Source organism: Typopeltis vanoorti, chromosome 8, assembly GCF_054136105.1.
Source record: "Typopeltis vanoorti isolate ZY-2024b chromosome 8, IOZ_Tvanoo_1.0, whole genome shotgun sequence".
Taxonomy (NCBI): domain Eukaryota; kingdom Metazoa; phylum Arthropoda; class Arachnida; order Uropygi; family Thelyphonidae; genus Typopeltis; species Typopeltis vanoorti.
Genome location: NC_143556.1, coordinates 141,041,596 through 141,068,722, shown reverse-complemented (window position 1 = coordinate 141,068,722; position 27,127 = coordinate 141,041,596). Strand labels below are relative to the sequence as shown.

At 38.1% G+C, this 27,127-nt stretch overlaps 1 protein-coding gene across 1 annotated transcript in view; it reads left to right on the top strand.

Moving 5' to 3' along the window:
* Positions 1 to 27,127, top strand: part of LOC150104391 (uncharacterized) — a 159,223-nt gene that overhangs the window by 24,355 nt on the left and 107,741 nt on the right. The gene's annotated exons all lie outside the window — the stretch shown is intronic.

The window sequence follows — 27,127 nt, the reverse complement described above, 5'->3', positions numbered from 1 at the left end:
GATTCAGAAACTGTGATTGGTGCAGGAAGAGATACGTGTTTTTCCCCCAACCCCATCCAAATTATCGATTAGAGGTTATGCTTAAATACTCACACGAGCTGAAGATCGAGAAAGATGTCGCTTCGCAAAACTCCGAGTTTATGCCTCTTATGGCAGTGGAGCCTCTTCTATGGAGATTTGGACTCACTCATCGCGGAAAGTTCATTCTTTCTCACAAGATACTTGCCACAAGATACCTCTGAAGTCGTCCAAGGTCACTGCACTCGCTATCTCTTCAGACAACACAGTCCATTCATTTCTCACAAGAAAAGTCTTCTTCCCTCGCTGACTTTCTAACTGTTCTCTTACCAACTACCAGTGATGACTTTCGTTCTTTTCCCTCATTCCCAAACCTGCGTCTCTATCACACTCGTCTTTTCCGATTATACCCAAACTCTTCAATCACTCTTCCTACTAACCCTAATTAAATTAAACTAAATCTATAATCTTTTTCAATTAAAAAAAATGAATATTGCTGGAAAAGTTCTCTCTCACAGATAGATCAAGGAGTAGTTGTCTATTGTATTCGTTTCTCATATCATTTTCACGTCTCCCTGAAATTCCTGGCACTATAGTTGTGTTAATATGTTAGTCCAGATGGAATCGGATCAAACCCCAATAAAGACTTCCCTATTCTTTACCACCGCAGTTATCCTTTGAGTTGCTTACCACCTTTGTAGTATCCGCTCCGGACTTCATCTCCCTATTTAACCAATATACTTGGGTCCCTAGCTTTCTCAATTACAAACGATACCTAATTAGAGATGATGATACATATAGCCTGCCATCTCTTCTGTTCAAAATACAAAACTTAACAAGTGGAAGAGTAATTATAAACTAATATCTATTCTCCTCTACCCATTCTACACATCTGCTACTAAAGTCACCCTGACGAAAGGATATGTTAGTCATTGCTAATCGTTTTACTAACTTTGCAACATCACCAGCTAACTGTACACCAGCTTTCAAACCATCTGTTAATATTCAAATATGCACAATATTGTTAATACAGAAATTAAATAAGTGGCTCAAGGACAGACTCCTGTGGCAATCCACTTGTCAGCTTCATTCTGTTTTACTTAAGCGCTATTTTTTGATATTTGCCAGACACCCTCTTATATAACCACGCCGTTGGTAGCCATAACCGACGTTCGACTTACCGCTCAATTTAATCATTGACAGCGCTGTATTTTGATATTACCTTGACGGACCTGTGTTTCACTCAGGATTTCTCCATGAGTGCAGGTCACAAAGATGCCTCCAACAATCTCGATCTTGAGTCTCTCTTTTCCATGTTATACCCATAGATTTCACTAGTGGATCTTCCCATCTTGTAGGTGGTCTTCCTGGTTTTCTCTTTATTCTTGGTTGCCAGTTGAGTATTCTATATGTCCATCTGTTATCCCTGAGTCTGGCTGTGTAACCTGCCCATCTCATCTTGCTTTCATATACTGCAGTTACCACATCTTTTATGCCTGATCTCTTTCTTAATTCCGTGTTTCTAACATGTTCCATTCTGCTGATGTTACAAATCCTGCGTTCTATTGCACGCTGAGTTATTCTGAGAGTCTCTTCTTTTCTTGTCGCGTTCCATGTTTCTGATCCATTTGCGAGTGATGGAAGAATGATACTATTAAATAGTTTTGCCTTCGAGATGTCAAGATTCGGATCAGTAATGTTTCTTTTAGTCTGTTGAATGATAGCCATATAGCTTTCTTTCTTTTTGCTAGTTCTTCAGATAAATCGTTATTCATTTTTATTGTTTGTCCTAAATAATTGTAGGAGTCAACTTGTTCTATAAGGATGTTATCAATACATAGGTGACTGTCACTTGTATTTTGACATAGCCCTGTAAAATCATGAGGTCACGTTCAACTCGGTTGTAAATTCAGTTTATTATAAAATGTAAGTAGATTACGAAGAAAAATTCCTTCGTCCTCTCTTAACAGTCATCTTCTTGCTGAGTGATAAAAAAACTTAACGCCACTTCGTAGTGACTTTTTCCAAAACTTTACCAAACAATTTCAGAGATACTGTCGTATCTTATCATCGCGTTTTCCTACAAAAAATAAGAAACGCAGGTAATAACCCGATTTCTAAATATGATTCTTTAAGTATTAGATGTAATTGTTGAATTAAAAATAGTTTTTTTTTCTGGAAAATTTAAAGAATAACTTTAAAAAAAAAATTGGACTTGAACACATAGGAGGGAGGGGGGTGCCTAATGCATTGGGATACTTTGTGATGGAGTCCAAAAGGATTAAAAAATAAATAAAGTTGTGGAGTTTAATTAAGATAACTTACGAAAGTGAATGAAATAGATCTGCCAGTGTGGAGCGTTCACGATCTTGCGAATAAAACAGGGATGAAAGGATGAACGAAATGACTTGTCATTTATGTTATGTTCGTAGTTATGGGGTAATAGTTTGGTATTCACTTTAGGGACAGTTCTCCTCTGATGCTACGATAGTTCACATTTGGTACAAATGTGGAACGCATTTCCTCGCCTGACGAAAAAGACTGGTTCGAATCCCGTCTGGGATGCACGGAACATTTATGAAAGCTTTCAACGAAGAGGGAAAATAGCTGGCTTCATACGGAAGTGGCTGGAATATTCCTTTATAAAGGTAGGATTTTTTTTATCCATAAAAACAAACTGTTCTTACAACACACTCAATTAACTACCGTTGGTCTGGTGCCTTTTGAAGATGGTGTGTTATTGCCAGTTTCATCATCGGTACCTCGCCATTAGTTACTTAGGCTAGCATCTTCTTGCAATCAAGGAAAACCTGGACTGTAAAACCACCTTAATTCCAAATTTTAACAACTTTTTTTTTTTTTTTTGTATAAAGTCGTTAGAGTTCTTGTCTGATGATCTAACGGGTTGTATTCCCACACAATTGGTCCATTTAACGAGGTTGAAATCCCTCCATGATATTGACTCAAAAAGAAGCTGTGATGAAGAAGAAGCAGAGTTATCAGTATCCAAGTGACCCGAGAGAGACTCTCTCGAACTAGAATCATTTCTCAAACCGGTTAAAATGCAAACCAGTTATGGGTTAGTGAGATCTGCATAAATTCTTTTTGCCCTTGTTACAAGCCTGCATTATCATCAGTAGATAAGCTGAAAGGTTAAAACGTGAAGTGGTTAAGGGCAACGTTGGAAAGTCATTTTCTTACTACAAGGCACACTTCCCGTGGGGGGAGAGAGTGAATAGCGAAGAGGTCAGTGATGCAGCTGCTGTTGCTTGCAAGCTCGATTAGATGGTGTTTAAAGAGTTTAAAAACTGCGTGGCGAAATGAAAATCGCTAAAGATAACGATTCTGCACCTGTTTAGAGAGAGAGAGGGGGGGGTACAGTTCATACGAGGTTGTTGTCGTTTTAATCTTTGAAAGTAAACACCAGGGATGTAAAGGAAACTGCTTGAGCTCCTTTGACATTCAGAGTCAGAAATGTCACAAAATTCTGCCCAAATTTAATTCTGATCTCGAAAGAAGCGACCTGGAAGTCCGCTTTTGTTGACGAGAGGGGGAGATGGTGAATACGAGTGGGTGGGTGGGCCGAATAAATGCAGAATAAATTCAGTTCCTCTTCGTAATCTCGATGAATGTCTAAATTATTACAATTTCGACTGCTGTAGATCTGGCAACTTATTTGAAGTATTTCCTTTGCTTCTTTCACGGCAGCTTCCATGTTTTTGTACACTTAGAGGAAACAAGGGAAGGAGAGACTAGCCTCGGGTCCTCGTGAGGCCATTTTCTGATGACCGCCGCGTATTTTATATGTCACTTAAAAAGAAGGATGCTAAGAAGTTTGTATTGCGGCTGAGCACCAATTTTCCGATTACACTGAGTTCTTTTTTTTTTTAATCCGCATTCCTCCACATCTCCAAGATCAATAGATTCTCCTCGACCACCCCGGCGGGTACTTAGCGTTCCGGCAGTGAGCATCGCAGATCCATGACCAGGCAAGAGAGCTGTTGGAGTTGTTCGGCGAATAGGAAAGTTCTTTAACGATAGTGTGGGGTCGTGCGTGGGATACTTTTGTCAGTGAGAGGATGGGGAAATATTGACGAGCGAACATTTGACAACCGTTGCATCAAATCTTGTTTAGAGTTTGTGTGTCTTTCTGCACTTTTCCTTTAGTGAAGAAGTTTGTCTGAGGAACGCAGAAATTACGACACACTGTCGTAAAGTTGGGTAAGACCGATAGCGATTTGTGACTGGCGTCCCCGCTTGTTTTCAAGTGCTCTCTGGCACACAAACCTTCCTTGTTGAAGGGAAGGTACGGAAACTGACGGTTTGAAGATAAACTGACCAGAAATGTTTCATTGAGGTCACCTCTCGAGAACAGTCAAAGGAATATTTGTGTGAAAAAAGGGGGCGCTGGTTTACATTTCTGTCAGGTTTGGGTTGTAAGTCATTAAACACACGATTGCTTCAATAAAGTAGTGGGTTGGGGGGGGGGGGTTAAAGTCTTAAAAGCGGGGTATTCCTAAGTGCAGTGCAATTCATTTTTCACTAATGATATCGAATAAGCCGTAGTTAATTTTTTTTATATCATTCCCGCACACGAGAGATTATAAAACTGATCGCAAGCTGATGTTGGTAGTTGATTTGTCCAATGTGCAGTAGTTCACACGATAAGCATAGTTTACACGGAGTGTAAACTAAGTTCCTCCATTAATAATAACTTACATTTCACGCGTAAACTAAACAAGAAGCTGAAAAAATTTTCTTCGCTTTAACTTCTAAAAAATCTTTACCAATGAATCATTGTCCTTGGACGCACGTGTAGCCCAAGATGAAGGGAAGTGTTATATCTCCGTAGGTAAGACCCAAATGATTGATTTTGCCACCCCCCTACTATTCATAGATAATTCGAGGATATTTATTAATTGGCAGATATGCTCTGTTATCAAACTTCGCCTATCTTCCCCGTCAGAGTTTCCTCACATCAAAAAAAACTTCTGTGAAGAACTCCGTCGATTTTTTATGGGCATCCGCCCACGAAATCACGGCAACATTTCATGCTGTTCTCCGAACTAGCTTTTTTTTTTGGAGAAATCAGTAGATTGTTATAAGACAAACGAAGTATGTGACCTTCTCCTTATTAGGTCAGCGAAGCAGGATGATTTTATTTTTTATTTTTAGGAAGATACCAATCGCAGATTGGTATTTTCCTAAAAAATATATCTATCAATCTTCGCCTCAGTCATTAACATAAATCCCTAAGTTCATGTTCATTCCGGCGTTTTGAGTTTTCAGTTGCCACACCCTCGTGCTCTGTCCTCACTTGTTTACGTCAAGGCATAATGCAGGCTCGCTGGTACTAAACAGTCACGATCAGTTGTCTAAGTAGCATTAATAAATCACGATAAACGTTTTAATGACGGATGATTGCGATTACATCGCAATCTGCTTTTTTTTTTTTTTTTTTTTTTTCGCCGACTTTCTTAATTAGTCCGTAAATACGGGATAAAAACTGGTACTCGCTCTCATTCGGTTGCTCTTCTCGACTAGCATTAAGACGTTCTTTGTCGTCCTGAACCCCGTAATTTCTGTGGAAAATACTGCGCTCCGAATATTGATGTTTCCGTGACTGAAGGGTTTCTTCGCAAGTCCCTTGCCCAGAAAAAGAGATCGAAACTCAGATTCTGTCATTGACGGAAAGAAATTTATAAGCCTTTTCTGTCTACTATACGGCATTGGAAGAAGCCTTACAGTCCTGTTGTTTTTTCTCTTATACAAAATAATAAAATAAAATAAAATTAGCGTGTTGTAATCTCTCAACTGAATGATTCAATTCGGTTGAAACAACACGATTTGATGGAATGTGGTTCTCAGACCAAAAACGAACCAGGGGGTCTGCCTTGTGTTTGTGGAATTAACAGAAAATTATATATTGGGTGTTATCCTTTATCCAAGTGTAAGCAAACAAAGTTTGCGCCTGAAGTCCTTTCAGGACTGACACAACTCGTGGTAAAGGTGGTATAAGTTCTCATCACTTGCCTTAGTATTCCATAATGCAAAGCACATCTCTTTGCGGACATGTATAATACTATGCATTAAGGGAAGGGTCATTACACAGACCGGTTTCGACCTTTATTGAGGTCTCATTAGTGGGAGCCAGACCCAGAGGTAGTGATTATTTATTTTAATAATAGGGTGTGACGCCCTTTGGCAACTCGTATTGGGAAATAATGATTTCTCCATTACTTCCACCTTAGTGTCGCCACTTCTGGGTCTGGCTTCCACTGATGATACCTCAAATAAAGGTCGAAACCGGTCTGGGTTGTGACCCTTCCCTTAATGCATAGCATTATACATGTCCGCAAGGGATGTCCTTTGCATTATGGAATACTAAGGCAAGTGATGAGAACTTATGCCACCTTTATCACGAGTTTCCCCAGTCCTGAAAGTACTTAAAGTGCAAACTTTGTTTATTTATACTTGGATAAAGGATAAAACCAAATATATAATTAGTAGCATAGCCAAGTGAAAAAACTTCTATAAAAATTAACAGAAAAGTTAAGTTGCCTACTATGATGCAGCTCACCGTTTACTCCATTATAGGAGGCATCATTGAACTAAGAAAGCTAAGACACTGTCACAGGTGATTCTCTTATTTGCATGACGTGTTTATAATTGGAAATTCATGACGTATCCTGCCAACAACTACTAGATGAAAATTTTATGGCCCCCTATTTATAACACAGCATTTGTTTCATTTTCCTATACGAACTTCCCATTTTAAGCAGTTCGCATTTTTGGCATTTTACTGCACTCATTCTCCAGCATAAGTTGACTTCTACTGGCTGTTCTCAATGAAGAAGAAGAAAATGTTGGAGCACATCCCCCCCATAAATAATAAATCATTTAGTTTTCAAAGGCTTCTCAGTTTCATTTAAGCGTCCTTTGATTACCAGAACAAACAGCAGGTTGTAGATGGCACTTGTTTTCGTTCTTCCTCGCAACCGTTGTTTACATTTTTCTAAATAACCTTTTCCCTAAAAGTCGTGTCAAGTGGTGCGAAACCCATTTTTCTTCTTCCCGGGACATCTCGTGCGAGTGTTTGTAACGATTTTGTGTTCTTGTCGACATTCGTCTTATTTATTTACAGAAAAGTATTCCCCACACATCTTGTGACTAAAGTTCTCAACACCAACAGGAGCTCATAAAAGCTTTTTTTTTTTTGTAAATCTGTTTATAACTGTTGAGTGAAAGAGACACGAGAGGACGCTTTGCGATTGATTGATCACAGATTTCAAAAATTCAGAAGATAGTTGAGATAGGAGAGAGAGAGATATTTCAATTCATTGGGTTCGGTAATTCTGATGATAGTGTAGTTCACAACATGGCGATCATCAAGCCGTAAAAGCCTTCGTGGAGTTGCCTTGTTATTTCATTAAATGAAACACGAACTTCCTAACAAGACACTCGCCTTTTTTGCTGCTTTTTCGGGGTTTCGTTGACGTCGCAGTGCTGATTCAAACTCGTTGGTTCTCTTCCTAAGCCGAATAGAAACCAAGAATACTTGTAGAATTCGTGGCTGAAGTTATAAAATGATCTTCGCTAGGAAAGGACAGTGAAATATATAGTTAATTGGGTTTAAGAATAAAGCCTAGAAAAGTAGGCATAATAGATAACATTTTGAGGACTTAATCTACTAATTCGTCCAGTATTGGATAGACTAAACGGGATTATCAGTGTTCTGAGGCTGAGAGAGAGAACAACAGTGGATAGGAGTAAGTTTCGTGTATATATGCGTACTGCAGTCTTGAATTCGGAGGACGAATATAATCCTCTTTAAATGTGGTGAATGTTTTCTAGGGGGGGGGGGTTTCTAATAATAAAGGAGCTAGGTTAATTATGCCGTTGTCTTTTGTGCTCTTGGTGAATTCTTTAATTTTTTTTTTTTTTTTAATTTAGTGTAAGTGCTTTGTTTTATCCTCCCACACCAGGACTATTCAATGTCAAGACATGAATCACATACCAACATAGAGGACAGCCTGTATACTTATCTCTCTCCCTGCCTGCTCTTTTTTTCATATCATGACAGTCAAAAAGCTATTCGGGTCATTACATCACACGCTTTCGAGTAACAAAGAACATCGGGGAGTATCCTCATACATTACCTGCTATCCCTTTAGGGAAATTCCACTTAACACACTGGAAAAGGCCTCCAACACGAAGAGAGGGAACTGGTCGGGCTCTTTTATAGCGACGCCACACATGCTCGATTACCTGTGCGCGGCTTACCTGAGTGAAGGTAGGGTGGGAGGGTGAAGAAAGCCTTTAGCACAAGTAGAACAATGGGGAGAGCTAGGAGATTAAATGGCGTACAGCATACGGGGAATAGATGGAAGGATGATGACTAGCACGTGGCACAGTAATGCCCCAGAGCTGGGCTTTCCCTCGCTGAAACCTTGCAGTTGAGTTGGCAGCACTTTGATTTGTATGGGTTTTCCATGAAAGCTATTGCTCTAATGCATTAGAAGAATTGGATGAAACATCTGGGAATTATTCCACTTGGAAAGCTAATTTACTGAAGGAAGTGCAAATCCAGTTGCAAAAGCGGCATCTGAATTTACTTTCTCATCAAATCTTTCGTAATCCTTCTTTGTTTTGAATAGAGTAAGACGATGCGTGTTACTCTGCATTTGGAAATATGATCTCCTAATTTTATACCATTTTGAGGCTTAATTTATTTACTGTTGGTGGGCTAAAATGACTTCGCTAAGTTAGCTCGCACCTGAGAGCGGTACGTGCGAGAATGTGAATTAACCTGGTCGAGAAGTCAAAGTCCTTCGGCTTATTTTCGTGCTGATCGCTATCAGGTTTGTGGTACCGTGCATGCCTTCACGAAATGTTGCTGCCCTCATAAAAGCGATCCACAGCTGAGAGAGATGAAGTAATATCGACGCAACATGCCAGCAATTCTGAGATATCCTACTAGCTAAGTTGGCGCAACAACCTTTTTAATCTCCAACTGTTCAGTGGATTTTAACGAAATTTGGCGTAATGATTCGTTACTAAAATGTATCCTTCGGTTTAAATCTTGCTTTGGGTAGCTTGATCTACATTTTACAAAGTACCAGATGAGAAATGGCGTCATTAATGCAGTTACAGCTTTTGTTATTGTGACAAGAGTAAAGTGTACGTGGAACAACCTGCATTCGCTTTCATTAGGAACTATAAGTGAAATTTTTTTACTGATAATTGCATATTTTAAGTATTAGATTTGAAATTCATGTTCAACATCACTTGAATGTTAGCGTACTGAACTGCTATCTGAAGCTGCTTCACTGGTCTCTCAACAGTACAACCGCTATCGAATAGCAAAGAATACGTCTGGGAACTATTTTCTCCCATGAACCGAATTTATTTTCATTCATATTTTCTTTTGGAAACTGTACGTTTCTGCGATTTAGCCTTTTAGTTGAAATAAGTAACCAACCTGCAATTGCCTGCTTTGAACACCCTTGGAAACTCTTCCGCTTCTGTAATGTTAGAACCACAAGAAACACTTAATAGGTTCGCTCACTTCTTAGTGGCCAACTAGTAGATCGTTTTCGAGGTATGTTTCTCAGCTAGTTGTCAGTTTTCTTGATCGTCGCAGCTGGCAAATAAGGTTTCTTTCTTTCAGAAAATCGATATTTTAATGCTGCAACTTATAAAAAGATCTGAAATTCATGAACATTGCAAGTACAACTCTCTTTTATATAATATCAGTAAGTGTAGAAGCATGGTATGGCGGCAATTGCACTGGCGAATTAATCATATGCGACCATGGACTCAACTATCAGTGAAGATGAAGGGTGGAGCCCAGCCACCTACCGAATTATGGAAATTTAGAATTAAAAGAGTTCCACTACTCTTTTGAAGAATCAAGACTTTGGATGATTTTTCTATAAATCTCGATGATATCGAAGGGGGGAGAGAAAAAAAATTTATAGCTATACATTGAAATATTTAGAATGCTAGTAATCCACAGAAAATGCTTTAGGAATATCATCATAGGAAGTACTTTGTTAATGTCCAAAAACATTGTTTTTACCTCCAAAGTCGAACACAAAATTCTGCCTGATTTCTTTTGGTACACAGAAATCAGGATCTTGCAATTCAAGTCATTATAGGGTTGTTTAATTATCAACTGTCGTTACTATCGGGATTATTTTGGAGATCTTTTCAGAATAGAGTATTCCCCAAGCTGCAGAAATGGCTCGGTGTAACACTGAGTCTTGGTTTCATAACATGCTGACACTGCTGCCCCACAGGAGTTGTGTCTAGATAATAGGATGACAGGAAGGTGATAGGATTGTTTAATATGCATTCTGGATGAACACCGATGCGGACAAGGGTCGTCGCGAAATTTATTGTCAACAAAATGAAGCCCAGAGTCAAGTGTGGCTAATTCAAGAACTATGGTGGTGGTGAGCAAAGATGCCATTAAAATGCTTTTCCTCTTAAACAAATAGACTTGTCTTGGTGCTGGAAAAATTTTCTCCTCCTACCTTTCAGTTCAAAGTTATGCTTCCATAGTCTTGCAAATTAATATGACGTTGGAGAGTGGTCGAAATCTGGTGCTCTTCGCATACCGCAACTGTCAGCTGTGTGTGTGTGCGCACGCACACACACATACACATTTGGTGTCATTTGTCACAAAAAAATAGGAATAATGGCGAATTCAAAACTCCAAATTTGTATTCGCGATATCAGCGTATGGATAACAGAAGTCGTTGTTCTTAATCACGCTTGATAAAAACCCGCATCCAGTTTGCTGTGCCAGTTCTTCATTCTTGAACTCATTTAATTTTACAATGCTTGAAATTCAGCCTTTTTTGGGTGAATTTATTCCTGAACCAAAATGAAAGTCAAATCTGTGGTCTTTTTTGTTAGTTTGTTTGTGCATTGAAATAAGAAAAAAAGTTTTAAAAAATATCTCTAAGCGTTGCCTCCGAAGGGAGAACGATAAAGTGCGATGTGGAGGAGGGAGCGCTTTTTAAGGCTTCTTCTATCTCCCTAAGAGGTTTCTGAATTACCATCTGGGTGGGGTAGAGATAGTGGTCAGACTGCAAGGTCTGCCGTAATTTATTGTTCCTGTCTGCTCACCCTAAACCGAATATTATCCAGAGGTGAAGCCGTACTTAGGACGTGCGAAGTGAGCACCTTATCAGCCCACGAAATGGTGGCGCCTGGGTGTCTAAAAACGCACGTGAAAGTGAAAAGACTGTAATGAGCAGACTCGGCTTCATCCTTCAAGGAATATCGGTGGCTGTCAGAAGAAACGGTTTTGTAGCGTGCTCGATACTGTTGAACAATGGCAGTTCTTAACCCGGCCATGTCATGTGACCGCTGTGTAAACATGTCGGTGCGCCAACAAAGGGCGCCCAGAGAAGCTGCCCCACTCCCACCAGTCTACTTCAGGTTCCTGTAAACAGCGACTGCATTGACATCATTCATTGCATAACGATGGAGTTGAACGTCATTACATTGCTAATTATGCACTCTCCTTCCTGCACTTAAATGAATGTAACAATTACCTCTCCTGCAGCCACATGTTCATCCATCCAACTCTTTACTCATCCATTTCCTATTAAAAACCAGCTTCACAAATTGCATTTATATCTTCCTCCTAATTATGACCTGCCTGACCTTTAAATACAACCAGTGGAAGCTACTCAGGAAGTGAAGTACACTTCTGAAGAGGACATTATTTTGGAGGAATTTGGTTTATACGAAAAGAAAAATAAACAATTTAAGACACTGCTGTAAAATTCTATATTGAAGATATGTGGCTGTAAAGACAGTTGGTTTCACCTGCCAATATCTTTTGAATCCTAAAGTGCTTTGCCTACATTAAGATATCCCAAAGAAAAAGGAGGGGGAGGGAGAGACATCCATTCAGGAATATCAAATTATAAGGGTCTAAATTTGCATTTCTAAAAGTGGTTAATGACCACATTAAGTACCAAGAGATGTATCATCAAAAGTATCCTCCCTTCCACCATGTTCCACACTAGCTTCGGCTGCATTACCACTCCTTCCTACGTGTTTTTTTTTTTTTTAATTCCATTTTCTTTTTCTATATGTACTTTCCATTCTCAGTACCCTAGTCACTCCCAGCTCATGATTCAGAATTTCTTACATGCAAGATCATCTGAAGGGCAACTGATTTTGATTCTTTGCACAGGGTTGAATTCTTTTTCTCTATTTATTTACTTTTTTTCTGATCTGCAGATGTTTGCAGCATTTGTTAATTTACTACACTTTACAAATTTTAGCCTAACAACTTTGCAAGAGTAATCATTGAGACCACACGCGTAAGCAAGGGATCTAAAATTTCCCCATTTGAAAAAGATAGGACTGAGTTACTGACATTTAGTCGCCTTGTCAACCGAGCGACAATTTTTCTCTCTTATAGCGAGTTTGTCAGGGTAATTTTCCACGAAACTCAATTATTATCTGCATCCCTGTTCGAGTTTTAACTCTTCCGTTATGCTGGCTTTACTGTGGCCTTCTGCACACCCTTTTAAATACTTGAAAAGAGCTGAACTTATGACTGTTTGCTTAAACGAGGTCAAATTGGGCTGTTGATACCCTGACCGTGGAGGAATGAACAAGGCTGTGGTGTGTTATTTTAAAATCGCAGGATTCGGAAAAGAATAAATAAAGCTGATTGTCGCTTCTCTAATGACCGAGCCAACATTAGAAAAAAAAAAAAAAAAAAAAAAAAATCTCTTTTTTTTTTTTTTTTTTTTTTTTTTTCGCTGCTCAAGATGCCACTTTTCTCCTCTATGAATATCAACTCTGTGCAGATCTGCCCAAACGTAGAATATTGTTCTCACATTTAGGATGGCGCACCAAAACCTTCCTAACAATTTTTGCTGCTGTCCAGAAGACAGCACTGGCTAACTGATGTTCTTCATTAAGCTAGATGAAAGAGGAGAAACTGCTGCCCAACATCCTGTTAAAATCTAACTGCAAAATTATCGAATCAGCATCTTCCCTTCTGTTTGATTCCGCCTTCTCCTTGTTCTCTGGATTCCTCATGATGCCTTTCCCAAGGACCACAACCTCCAGCTATCCAAAAAGAATATCAGTAGATTCCTTCTCTGTTAATCCCCATCGGTACGTGATACTTATGGGCCATAAGATTCTGTAATATCTCATAAGAAGACAGTAGCGAAGTGTCTACTCTTTATGAGACTTATTAAATATTTGGATCAGCATACAGAGGATTTCTCATACAGTGAGAAAATTCCAGGTTATCTTTTGAGTTTTACTTTTCATTTGTTATTCTCTTTTAAAATAGGATTGAAACTGCATCTATTCGAAGGCTGAATCTTGCAAAAAGTTACTCTATTGCTGAAAAGTACTACTGATTCCAGTAATATATGTGTAAACATTGAAGAGTTTGGTACCTTTTTTACTTTATTTGTTCCCTTGTGAACAGACGTCGATTCACGCATAAATGCCATTTCCAGGGAAAACAGGTTAATGACGTTATTTCCTTTTGATAAACCTCCACACAGGAAGTCTCTAAGTAAATTGAGGAAGCATGGAATAGGCTGTCAGTTGCAATAAACTACTTGTTGGTCCCCTTCACTCACTCGCCGGGTGGCGGTTGTTAGAGGAGGGATACACGCTTCGGGTGAGCAGGAATTGAAAATTGCACAGATCGTGGTTGCATCTCTCTCTGTGTGTGGTATGTGTGAACTATGACCTCTTCGGTGTCTTTCCATGTGACTGGAAAATACACAGACTAGATTGGCTTCACGAACGTATCCGCTCGAATAGATTATATTATTTTATTTAAAAAGAAGCCAAGATTTCATTCTGATGACAGAAACTGCGGTTTTATTCATAAAAATGTGAAGATCTTGTTCAAAAACTAAGCTGATAATAGTGTTGGATGCGTATAGTCCGAACACAGTATAGAGAGCTGTCGTTGGAAGGCTGCCAAGAAGAGTCCATTCATGTTGAAGGGGAGAAAGAAATAAAGCGATATACGAATTGGTCACCAACACGCGAAATCACGTGCTTTATAGATAAAATTTCCCAACTGTTATACAATCAAAATAGTTATCACTTTAAAAACTACAATGATCATAAAAGAGAAGCTAATTTTCCGACGTGTAGTAATAAACATTCCATCCCACAAGACGAATTGATTACCCTATAATCGGAATGGATTCTCCTTTTCACATGCGCAGAAGTGTCGACGAGTCTCGAATCTGTGGGCGTACTATATAAACCTTTAATTTAAACCAGCGTGAACTAAAGAGTACTGCCCAACCACACATCCGAGACCCTAGTCTGGCAACCTGCCAAGAAGTGTCAATTCACGCTGAAGGGGAAAAAGGAATAAGCTGATGTACAGATTGGTCACAACACGTAAAATCACGTGCTTTATACGTAAAATTTTCCAACTGTCATACAAGCAAAATTGTTACCACGTTGAAAACTGCAATGTTCATAAAAGAAAAGTTAATTTTCCGACGTGTAATAATAAACTCATCCCACAAGACGGATTGATTACCCTATTATGGGAATGGATTCTCCTTCTGACATGCGCAGAAGTGTCAAAGGGTTTCGTATTTGTGTACAGTAGTTACGGGTAGTTTATGGTAGGTCAGATGCTCGTTTTAGCAGCATGTAAAAGTTTTGATCTCATAAAAAGAAGCTAATTTTTGGTTCAAAAAGTTATTTTAAATTCACTATAAAATATTAAACATTTCTCTCGAACACATTAATTTTATAATTAATGTGATACTTCCAGAAATAATTTTATTCGGATTTGGATTACTAAATTTCTTTATTTGGGACACTGTGAAGCCTCTTCCAAAACACAATGTTGTGAAAGAAATATTTAGCCACTGCTCATACGAAACCAAACGAAATGCATTTTTGCCCAACATCGGAGAAATATTCAGTGTTGATTTACGAATTGATAATTCATACTAAAGTATCTTCAATTATGCTTGGGATCAGACTAATAATTATTAATTTCGTCTTGAAACAATATAGGCGTTTATTTACAAGGAATTTGTTGAACGCCTTTATACATGCATATATTTGATGTATAAAAGGCGTTTATTGACTAATATTTCCCAGTTGCTTAAGAGTATCAGAGAGGTTTAAAAAATAATAATAAAACGATCTTATACAAAACATCTCAATAAGAAAGTGAGCCAAGTATTGAGGAAGGAAGAAGGCTGGCTTTCTTGCATCACTAAAATAGATGTCAGATGTATTTTATATATGCGGTGACATTTTTTAAGATGAAGTAGGTAAAATATACAAGGAGTCGATCAAAAACGGTTGAATGAAACTACCTGTTACGGTATGTGCGTGTGTGGCATTTTACTTTTTCCTCCATTTTAATTTGGTTGTAGTGAAATCGTCAGGGAGAGAACCTTAAACAGTGTAAGAAACTAAATAACTAAACCCCAAGTTTGTAGTTGAAGTATATCCCTCATAGAATTAAATATTGATTGTCATCTTATTTTCGACAGTTACGTGTTAGTTTCTGAATACGGTTGTTAATATTGTAGTCGATTCTAGAGGTCAGTTGACTGCTAAATATCATGACAAATCAGAATTGGTGTCTTCACTGATACGAGAATTTTCCACACTCTGACTCCTAAATAGCAAAGAGACATGCGGTAGTGTTAAAATATAATGGCATTGCAGTACTTATTGTTGGTATTTTCATGCTGCAAGTGAAGTCTTTGCACTTCTGAGTTTTATGTGAACATAAAAATCTCAAGCGCAATATATATGACATAGAAAGGGGGAGGATGAATGTAAAAAAAAAAAAAAAAGAGAGAGAGAGAACACCTGGTCATGCCTATAGAAGCGTAAAGATCCTCTTCCCACGTGATTGACGAATACAAAAGAGGACTGGCTTCACGATGGTGTGCAAATTCTATTTTATTTTTATTTAAAAAAAAAAGAAGCCTAAATTTCAGTTTGATGAGGAATTATAGTTTTTAATAGAAATGAAAAATTGTGAATATCTTAAATTCAACATAGTGAGCGTAAAGAAAGAAAAAAAATTAATGACTTTATAATTAAGAAGTTTCTTTTTGAGATATCTTTGAGATGTTATCTTGTTTGAGTGCAGTTGTTTACTCTGTCTCAAGCATAATAACGAATCTTCAAAACGAAGTCTGTTTTCTTTTGTTTGCCCATTCGAAACATTCCCTGAATGAATCCAGCCTGTTTGTAACAAAAAGTGAAAGGAATTCAGCATGGGGGGGGTTAGGATGGGGGACACTCTTGCGATAGAATGAATTTACATCTTACTGAGATGAATAGAGAGAGAGAACAGTAATACAAGAAAGGGAGTGATCACACTATGGGAAAGAAAAAGATTATCCTTGAAAAAGTTCAGATGTCAAGCACGTGAGACTTCATTCGTTCATTCGAATAAATTATTGATGATCCAAGATAAAAATGAGATTGTTGACAGACATGGAAGCATGCATCTTTCTTATTGAATTGAAGGCGAGTGTTTCTGCTCGAACTTTTTTGTTTTCTTTAAAAAAAAAAAAAAAAAACTCCCCCCTCCCCCCAAATAATCTGCTAATTAAAGAGACGCTAAATTTTCCTCCGATCTCTAACAGCTGCAAGATTGCAGCTGGCAGGAAGAGTCCCCTCTACGAAGAGTAAGGAAGTGTGACACCACAGGGCGAAAGGGCCGGGGATCGGAAACAAACTAACAATCCCTTTTTCAGTTTTTTCCTCCCCTCGCGTGCTTGCAAATAACCTTCTCCATAGTCGTAAGTTCAGCCACAAAGAGGAGCTTCATTCGCATTCTAAATAGATGCAGATCGAAAGAAAGGCAATCGTTATGTGGTTTGGTTACGAATGTCTTTTTTTTTTTTTTTTTTGTTCGCCTCGTGCATATGTCCTCCGCCCCCGTCTTATAAATAGATTGTTTTGTGACCGATTTTTATTTATTTCTATGTCGCATTATTCATCTATTTCTGGGTAGAGTAAGACAAAAGGAAAGTTAAAAAATCAGGTTTGTATTTATTGGATTGGGAGCCAACTTGAACGCACCAACCTTTGGAAACCTGAATCATGAAATATGAGGAATTCGAGCTTATGTAGCAGCGCATATTCAACAGCTGAGGCATTCACTGATTCCAGAGTTGTTGCTTATATTTGCAGTTAGGAATAGCAATGTATTGTGCTTCCCAAAATAATGCCGGAATGAAATTTTATCCCTTAAAACCTTAAGGGATAAAATTCTGTGGAATTAACTTAAACCAGCTGTCAACAATCCGTTTCTAACTGTGAAAGATGCATAGTTTAAAACCTTAACTATAAATGTTTCATTGATGAGCGACAGAATTTTCTTCATTATTATTGATGAAGAAAATTCTGTCGCTCTGGCATTCATAAGGCTTAAAATTGCTACAATTTTGAAATTTAAAGCCTTCAGGCCAAAGTTCTTCGATATGTCAAACAACTGTTAGTCAGCCTTTAACAAAATTTTCTTACAAATGATTAGTAGGTATCTACTTGGATACTGAGGCGCCTCCGTAGCTCAGTCGGTATAGATGAAGCCTTTGGTCGAGCAGACCTGGGTTCGATTCCAGTCCATGACGTGAGGAACCTTCGTTCGGTCTCTTTCGACTAAAGGTGAGTTAACTGGTCTCATACTGAAGTGGAGGTTTTTCATCCCTCAAAACAGGCAAACCGGTCTCGTGAACACACACGGCTACAGTCATAAATACACTGCGGCAAGGAAGGCAACGACTACCAGTCAACTCCCCCCCCCCACCAGCCGTATGGCTAAGGGAATAGGATAGGACTTGGATGCTGAACGAATGAAGATGAACTGGAAATTTGGAACTTAACAAACCAAACTGTATTGACTTGCTAAAATACGATTATGGTACAAGCTGATGATGAAATATCATGTCGGCTGGGATATTGCTCGGTTAAAACAAGATCCCCGCTGTTTTCATCAAGGGAACCAGGGCGAACAGTGAAAAGCAGTTACTGGAACAGACTCCAACTCAACATTAGCAGAAATCAACCCAAGACATATCAATGGAAAATATGTAATGGACAAAAGAGAAGTATCGGGTCGAAATAACTGGTATTATTGGGAGAGGGGGATTCTTGTAAATAACAAGCACAAAATGTTATATTCAGGAAATAATGGTTACGACCTATAGTATTTGACACTGTGGAGGATTTTTCCAGTCAGAGAAGACAGATGACATAAAGAAAGAGAAAAGCTTGGACCTCGTTGGAGATCTAAATAAGAAAAAATATCAGACTCGTAGAAATGTTTTTGTGGGGGGGGGGTCGGAGAAAAGAGCCACAACTAATACTCGTATCTGCTGGATTTCTTCTCAAGACAAGAAGTAGCCATTAGCACCACCACGTTCCAACATGCAGATGTGCACAAATTAACACGTACAGAGAGAAAGAGATGCTGGAAATGCTCAAATATGCAGGCATAAAAGTTTTACAGTGGTTACAGTGTATAATTCAGAATGTCTGGTCAAAAGGTCGAATTCCAGAGGAATGAAGAAGCGCTCTTGTAGTACCCATCTGTGAAAAGGGAAGTGAAATTAAATATGCGAATTACAGCAAACACTCTGCTGAATTTTCGGATAGGATTTAAGCGAGCATACTTCAGAAGATGTTAAGAAAACTGTTCAAGAGAAACCTGGAGAAGAACAAGCTCGGTTCAGGCCAAATTAGGGTTGGCAGGATCTTATGTTAACCTTAAGATAAATACTTTAAAATAAGTAGAGTATACAAAGGATTTGAAATTGGAAGTGATCACCGTTTAGTTTTGAGCGGGTTAAACTTGAATTTTATATTGAAAAGATGAATGTGTAAGAAAAGTTTTTTTATAGAAAACTAATCAAAGTTAAGCAGCTTTCAGAAGTGAAATGTAGATTAAAATACACAAATAGCATTAAATAAAAAACGAAAGAAATTGAAAACAAGATCCAGACCTTGGAGAATCAGTGGCAAGCCCTGAAGAAAGCATAGATTAATTCAGCCAGAGAAGCATGTGGTTGTCGGCAAGAAGAAAAAAAAAAATCAGAACTCCATGGTGGACTGAGGAAGTTAAAGAGGCTGTCAAGGAAAAGGAGAAAGCGTATCGAAAGTTCCTGGCAAAGTAAGTCAGCTTGTACTCGGAGAGAATAGAGAGGGAAAAAATGTAGAAAGCAAAGCACTTTAAAACTAGCTAAACAAAAGTCATGGGAAGACTTTGGTAAGAACGTAGAAAATAACTATGAGGAAGGTGGCCAAATTTGTGAACAATAATCCATACCACGCAGCAAGCGCATACTCCGTATGCGCTTAGAAATGGAGAAACTGTAAAAGGAATCAGAGATGAGAAAGGTGATATGAAAACTGAAGATAAAGATATTCTAGATGTCTGAAGTAATTGCTTAAAAATTGCTAAATGAAACAAGCAATGTGACAGCATGGTGGTAGAAAACACTCAACAGGAATGCCATCTGGAATATATATCTGTACTTGAATTAGATAAAGCTCTCACAAACCTGAAATGTGGAAAGGCAGCTGGAGATGATATTCTACCAGAAATGCCTCAGACATGGAGGCATAAACGTTTTGCAGGTGGTTCCACTGCATAATTTAGAAGACCTGGTTAGAAAGTCGAATTCCGGATGATTGTAGTAGAGCTCTCGTAGTGCCATCTATAAAAAGGGAAATAAAATAATGTAGGAATTATAGATGAATTTCCTTATTAAATGTTCCTGGTAAGATTTACGCAAGTATACTTGAGAAACGGCTAAAAATATCATTAAAGAAATATCACTAAGAAATATCCTAAAGAAAAATTGTGGAAGAGAAGCTTGGAGAAGAACAATCTGGATTTAGGCCAAACAAAGGTTATGAAGATCAGATTTTAACTCTAAGGCAAATAATTGAAAAATCCTGGGAATATGAGGATCTGTATTTAAGTTTAAGATCTCGAAAAGGGTGCCAGGAGAAAAGCTATTCAAAACGCTACAGTTATATGGTGTAATAGGAACATTACATCAAGTAATACTTTGAAGTCCCTATTTGAGTTGCAAATCAGCAGTTAGAATTGAAGGAGGCGCAGAAGATGGTCTGTGCCAAATCATCTGATTTGGAGGCCAACTGCCGTTAAAAAAATATGGTAAATTTTCAAATAGCTAATCAGTGTCCTGTACTCTGTGTTGTTCATATTAAAAATTTGATGATAATGATGGGGTATTCACGATGTCAGTTCTGTCATAACGATACTCTCCCGCTTTACTGTATCGTGATGACGACAATTCCTACTATCAAGGCCAAGCTTCCATCACTTCTGCTCATTAATAATCTTAGTTCGGCATGAGATAATCATTGCATTTTGAAGAAGGGAAGGGGGACGCGGAATAAAACAATCATTATTAACATTGTTTATTTACTTTTATACGTTCTTTATACTTAATAAAGTTCGCTTAATACAGAGGTTCAATATATCCGTTTACCAGTAAGATATTTCATTTTCCATAAATTTCCTGAACGATAATTACATGCAGACGAGTATTAGAACCAAGCTATCCAGCGGTCCCAAGGGCCAGTCGTAGGATAGGAAAGTGAAGGCTCTTCGGCGCCTTTTATTTATCAGCTCCACCCCACACGAGAGGATGTGAACCCACGAATGCCTGGTGATTTTCACCTAAAGGGAAAGAAGGAACTTGTCGAACAGCTGGAGGTTTATATCTGTGGGGTAAACAGTTTGCTGCAGGCTTTTCCAAAGAACACGGCTAATTGGAGTGAAGGAGGAAGAGAATGAATTCGTTCGGTAGGTTTGAAGCTTGACCATGAATGAATATTGACCAGCTGCTCCGCTGGATTTTCATGCTTAAAGAAAAATGTCTGCCACTTGGCAGAACAGTGTCCACGAAAATATATATATATATAAAAAAAACGCAGAAATAAAAATATCTAAGGAAGTGACACTAGAATGAGTGCGTGAGGGGGTAGAGAGAAAAAAACGAGATCATCTATTAAAGGAATTGCCCTCCTTTAAGTAGCATTGAGAATTTTCAGTGAGGTGTTTGGCACACCAGCTAAATATGAGAACTATTGTAGGGTCGAGTGGATTTGGGATTTGTGTAAGATTGATAGCTGCGTGGCAAGAAATAATGCCTTGAGTGGAAAAGGATACCAAGTATTTCTGATACTTGGTAATTCTGAAAATCATTAAAATCAGAAAATTCTGATTTTAATGCACCTGCTTTGAAAATTGGTTTGATTTTATTCACGAACTGAAGTGCTGAAAAACAGCGTTTGTTTCTATGTGTTTAACCATCATTTTGGTATACTCTTTCTTAGATTCCACCGAACTTTAAAAATGTCAGTATCATGGACACGTTTCAAGTAAATTGGGAAGGAAAGAGTAAGAAACTGGATATCCACACATGAGCCACGTGTAAAATCCGATTCTCTGCTGAAATACTAGACTTCCGGGGGAATTGATTCCCTTCACTAGGGCTTAAGTGGCTGCTTGAGGCTCCTTCGTTTTACAGTACGAGACGGTCCAGCACAATTTCTCTAGAATTAAATTAGCAGCTCAAAATATTTCTTGCTGTAAGCAAAAGTAGTGTGTCAGTTCTCTAAACTCCATCCCACTGACTGCTTGTTTTAGCATAAAGTTCGGTCATGAGCAGAGGGTTCATATTTGAATTGTTTTCTATTGAAAACATCGTCAGCACTGCACTCTAAAATTTAAGACTGTAACAAAATAAACGCCAACTTTTCATTGTGGAAGAAGACAAAAACCGAAAATTCTTCAAAACAATGGCGTAATTACGATCTTTTTTTCTCTTCGCCTCGACATGCTTTTCGGGTCCCTTAAGAGCACGCTTAGCTTTGTCTTGCTACATATTGTGCAATTTCGCGGCAGCCATCCCATGCTTTCAAAATACATCACGTGATACTAAATACAATACTAATCCGCAATAGAGAGCAATTAAATGCACCCAGTTGAGATAAATTGAAAAAAAGTTCGAAATTTTTCAGTCATTCGGCAAACATCAGAGCGATATCCTACTTGGTGGATAAAGATAAATCAATCCTAGATGTTTGACTGAACTTTATTCTAAAGCAAACTGTCAGTGGAATGGTTTAAGCTTTCTTCTTTGAATGACTGTTGCCGTAGTTTCCCTGAAAAAGGATCCCAACGACGGTGTTAAAGGGAGAAGAATGTCCTTGTAAAGATAATAAAGTAATGGTCTAAAAGTATTACAAATTATAGCTATTTTAAATTACTTTGTATGTAACATATTCTTCATTTAAAACTGTCTTCAAGAAAACATATTAGGGCTTTTTTACTCTTACACACACACTCACGCACGCGCGATTCTCAGTAAATCGATGCACAATCCAGAAAAACTTAATGAGTGGGCTATACTCTCCTAGTACTTTTTTTTTTTTTTTTTTTACAGATTGAATTATCTGCCTTCTAAATGTTACCGTTTGGAAATCGGCATGATCGTTATATTATCTATTAAGAGTATCCTCGTTTGAGCAGTGCTGTGTGATGGCAACTTCCTCGCGCACGTCTTAAGGCCTTAATATATGCTCCATCATAAATTTTTGAAATGTAAAAGAGCTCTTAAAGACTAATGGGATGTTGCGCGAATGAATCATTTCTGGCGTATTAGTATTGTCCTCGACTCGACGGTTTGATTCGTGCTGGTCACTTAGCGGGAAAGATTACGGTAATTATGTTGCTAAGAATTTGTGGCCAGAAAGGTTAAAGAAAATGTATGATAATAGCAGACAAGTATTGAATACCGAATCAGTTTCGGCACGCCATGATATGGCTGCATGGTGGATCTTGTTGACCGAATTTCTTTATTTTTTTTTTTATGAGCAGGTACTAAACCGAGATGAGACACAGCGATAAGAGGACCAAGCAGTTTGCCTTGACTTTAGCGACAATTGAAACAGTTTGGTATGAAAAGTAATTCTGCAACACACAACTGATGGATGGATTGGCAAAAACTGTTTGTGGCCCAATGACAGCATTCAAAGAAAAATCATATGGACGAACGTGTTGGGTCACATATGGCTAAGAGGATGGCAATAACGTTGAGATAATTAACCACGTGTCGGGGAAAGAAATATAAAATGAACCAAATAATAGCACATTATAATAAATGTACCATTAAGTCCAATCAGACGGAGATTTGAGTCGGCAAGATGAAACCAATCAATCAGTCTTCTTGCGTCTGTAATGCAAATGCCACTCGCAGCTTTCGGGCAGAGGAGACACGAAGAAAATAGATTCCGCGAATTATACTCGTGTGTTACAAAAAAAGAAGTCGTGTAATGATTAGAAGCATAAATTGATGCTTTCGAATCATAATCGATTGTCGAATGACACATTTTTTTCAGCCAACATTCAATTTGGGAATAAGCGGGGGAAAAAATAGCAGATTTAGGTGGAATCTTTGGAAATAATTATCTTCTAAAACAGTTCATACGAGAAAAAAAAATTAGGCAAGCACTGAGAAAGTTGAAGATTGGTATTGTTTTTTCAAGCAGCCGAATCCCCAAAGTTGCCGCTTAAAGCAGCTTGAACATCGAAATTCACAAGAGACTTGAAGAAAAGAAAAAAAAAAAGTGGGTCCATATCAGTCTGATCGAAATCGGCTCAGCGATAACATCTCTAGACTCGGAGGCGTCTGTAAAGGAGGAAGAGAAAAAGGACAACTTTTCTAAGCTGTTTACTAATAATTTTACAGTGCTTTCAAGTGCGCTTCAAATTTGAGCTACTTATTTTCGGATCCTCTTGGCAAGACCGATGCTAAGACTTTAGGCATCCGGAAGAAAAGAAAATTAAATCGGAGCTGCTGTAATTTAACTTGAAATGAAAAGTATTTTCGGTCACTTTTGAAAATCGCAGTATATTGAATTTCTGGACCAAGATAAATTCGGTTCTGTCTGTTGGTTAAGTTAGCATTCGAATGTTTTAAGTAATAAACGAACTGTAGTTTTACTCCTTTCCGCTAATTCGAAAATCATCTTAGTTTTGTTAATCTCCAAAGTCGCTCCGAGTTAACTTTAGAATAAATCGCATTGCCTGATTCATCTTGAATGAAAGGAACAATGTTTTTATCTTCCTTGGCATTACTACCAAGTCGTGATGCTCGAAACAAGTTGACTATCAGCACCACTGCTTAAGTCGTCTTATTTGAATGTTGCAAATAATCGTGTATCAAAGAAACGAGTAGCTCCAAACACGTCTGTTATTTCGCCCCTCTTGTAGTTCAATAATTTACTTCATTTGCATTTATGTGTTGAGAGCAAATCCCTTCTTCGCCTCATTATCCGTGTTTACGAGGTTAAAATTCGTTCAGTTTTTGGTAAGCAAATCCCAAAATTAGCTTCATTAAGGGGATTGAAAATTGCCCTCAAGTTATTCAGCGATTTTTCTCTTATCTGTTACTCTGTTTCTAAGATTTTTTATAAATGACCTTGAGAAATTTTAAAGCAAAATTTCTTCCTCTACTACTTACACAAGTTATTTCTTTCCGATCAGGCCATAACTAACAACACCCGACTTCTTTCTGTTCATTAAGAAATAAAGGCTTTCATCTTGCGCATATTTACTTATCTTTCATGCGCAAGATGAAAGCCTTTTCTTCTTGCTCATCTTACGGATTCGCGCTCATCTGCGTGCGAATCCGTAACTTCTCTTACCATAAAACAACGAGACACTTATCGTATAGACATTCCAAGTTTTTTCATAAATCCATTTCTTCTTGTTAGAAAGTGGCGAACGTATATTTTTAACATTTATTTACTAAACTCCAAAATACTTATTCACAAATGAGCTTCGTTTTTATCTGCGCTGGAAAAAAAAAAAAAAAAAAAAGTTTATTCCTGTTGGTTAATGTTTCTCACTATCTGCCGGGAGCAACTGCTTTCTTTCATTGCCGGCAAATGAAGCTCTTTGATTTTTTATTATTTTTTTTTTCATGAGCCACTTTCTCGACATCGAGTAGGTAGTGATAAGTTAGTTCTGAGATAAAACACTTCACGTGAAAACTAAATTCACACGCGTGCGCATGCTTGTTTGATAATAATAGTAAATCATTAATCTGTCACAGTCTGTCCCCGTTTGCCATTCAGGTTATCGCGGTTGGGTCTCAATGTCCCTAACGCAACTTTATCAAAAATTTAAACTAAACATTGCAATCTGAAGTGTTTCGGGACAAATAACAGCATCCATCCGAGCAATCATGCGGTATCAGTCTTGTACGTGTGCTATAGAACAAGGAAGCCGAACTGAAGGAGAAGAATTGACCCTCACGTTTTAGGAGAAAATGGGCATTTCAGGGGTGGCCCGTTATCAAGAATGAACATCGAGGAAGATGAAAAACATCCGCGTTCATTTAAGATTAACTCTACCTGAAATGGGTTAGAAATTGTTTTTCGCATCTTTCAGAGTTAAACCCACAAATTGCCATTCATTCACATGGAAGCAGTTGCTGTCCATTATGAAGCTGAGGAGATTTCGGAGATTAGTTTCAAACTGCATGAAGGAGTAGCAGATGTTGGATTATGAAAGAAACAGCAATGCATTAACAGTTAGCTTCATATAAACGATTTTATGAGCAACATGCGAGGTCGTGAAAAATGTAAATTGTGGATAATGTTTCAGTTATGGTTTATAAAGAAGCAGTAAAAAATCCAACTCCTGTAAAACTTTAAAACACTTTAAAACCTGTAAACTCATTACTAATAATAGCCACGATCAGTTAGCGCTATACAGAAATAATTTCTTTAGATATGTTTATGGTACATATTCACGCAATATAAGTGTTATCTGGGCGATCGAAGTTCCTTTCATTTTCCAATGTAAAACCTTTAATATCATTTCCAACGAATATTCCTTACAAAAATAGTGTTATTTTTCAAGACAAAGGTGCGGCCTTCTCAGTTATTATTCTGCAATAACATCGAATTAATGCCAATCTCGCTTTGAGGCAATCGACAATTAACGTGTTTTAGCACCTCATTTCTTGGCTTTTATCCTGGATGGGCTGCAATTTATTATTAGTTCCCTTTAGCATTGTCACATTAATCGTTATGACACGCGATTCGTAAACTAGAATTTTAAACCCCGGGTTTCCTCGTTATAAATTTTTGACTTTTCCCTCTCCCCTATCTTTCAGTAATACCCTCTCCAAATTTCTTCATATTACTCGTTGACTAATACCGCGTGTGTTTCCCTTGTAAAGCACAGGAAGTACAATCACACGTGACTTCCACCTGCTTTCCTCGGAGAGTTGGACGGTGGGCAAATGCCGTTCGTTTTCTGCTCGAGTGAACTGAACACAAACAAATCAACATGTGTGGATTTTAGAGGAAAATATCCACGGAGCAGCTGCGACTGTTGGCGCCACACCTGGCAACATCCATTCGGAAACTACTTCTATGAGGCAATCGATAACGGCCTGTTTTCTGTTACGATCTCTTTTATGCTTTGTTCTACGAATATCTGCCAAATAAGTAGACCGAGACACAAAGATATTTATTTGAAACCCAGATTTCTAATAGCATATTTGGTTAGTTGCAGTGTAACTAAACTAACATTTTACCTTCATCACTTAAGTTCAAATGTGGGGGATTTTTTCTCCTTCCTCTGCAGTATTTTAATCGAACTGATTAATATATTTTGCAAATATTATTTTATTAGCGCGCAAGCTTTACAAATAAGTCGTTTAGTAACATGAGCTGTTTAGTTGACTTCCTGAAAACCTTACTGCATGACACTTTTGTTTAAAGACACATCAGGGTGCGGAACACTCGACAAGAATGAGTTGCTTAAAATCGAGAGGAAGGCGAATTTCATGATCAAATGACGGGATTAACTTCCTCTACCCACGGACACTTGAGCGTAAGAAAAGTAACGCTGGCAAAACTATAAACAGACTCAACCACCTATTTGGAGACCATGCGACTTGGGGTTTGGAGGCCATCATGGCGTGACCGCTCTCAGCGTCTGCGTTTGAACAAATTTGTATCCAAATTGCTGTTCCAGTAA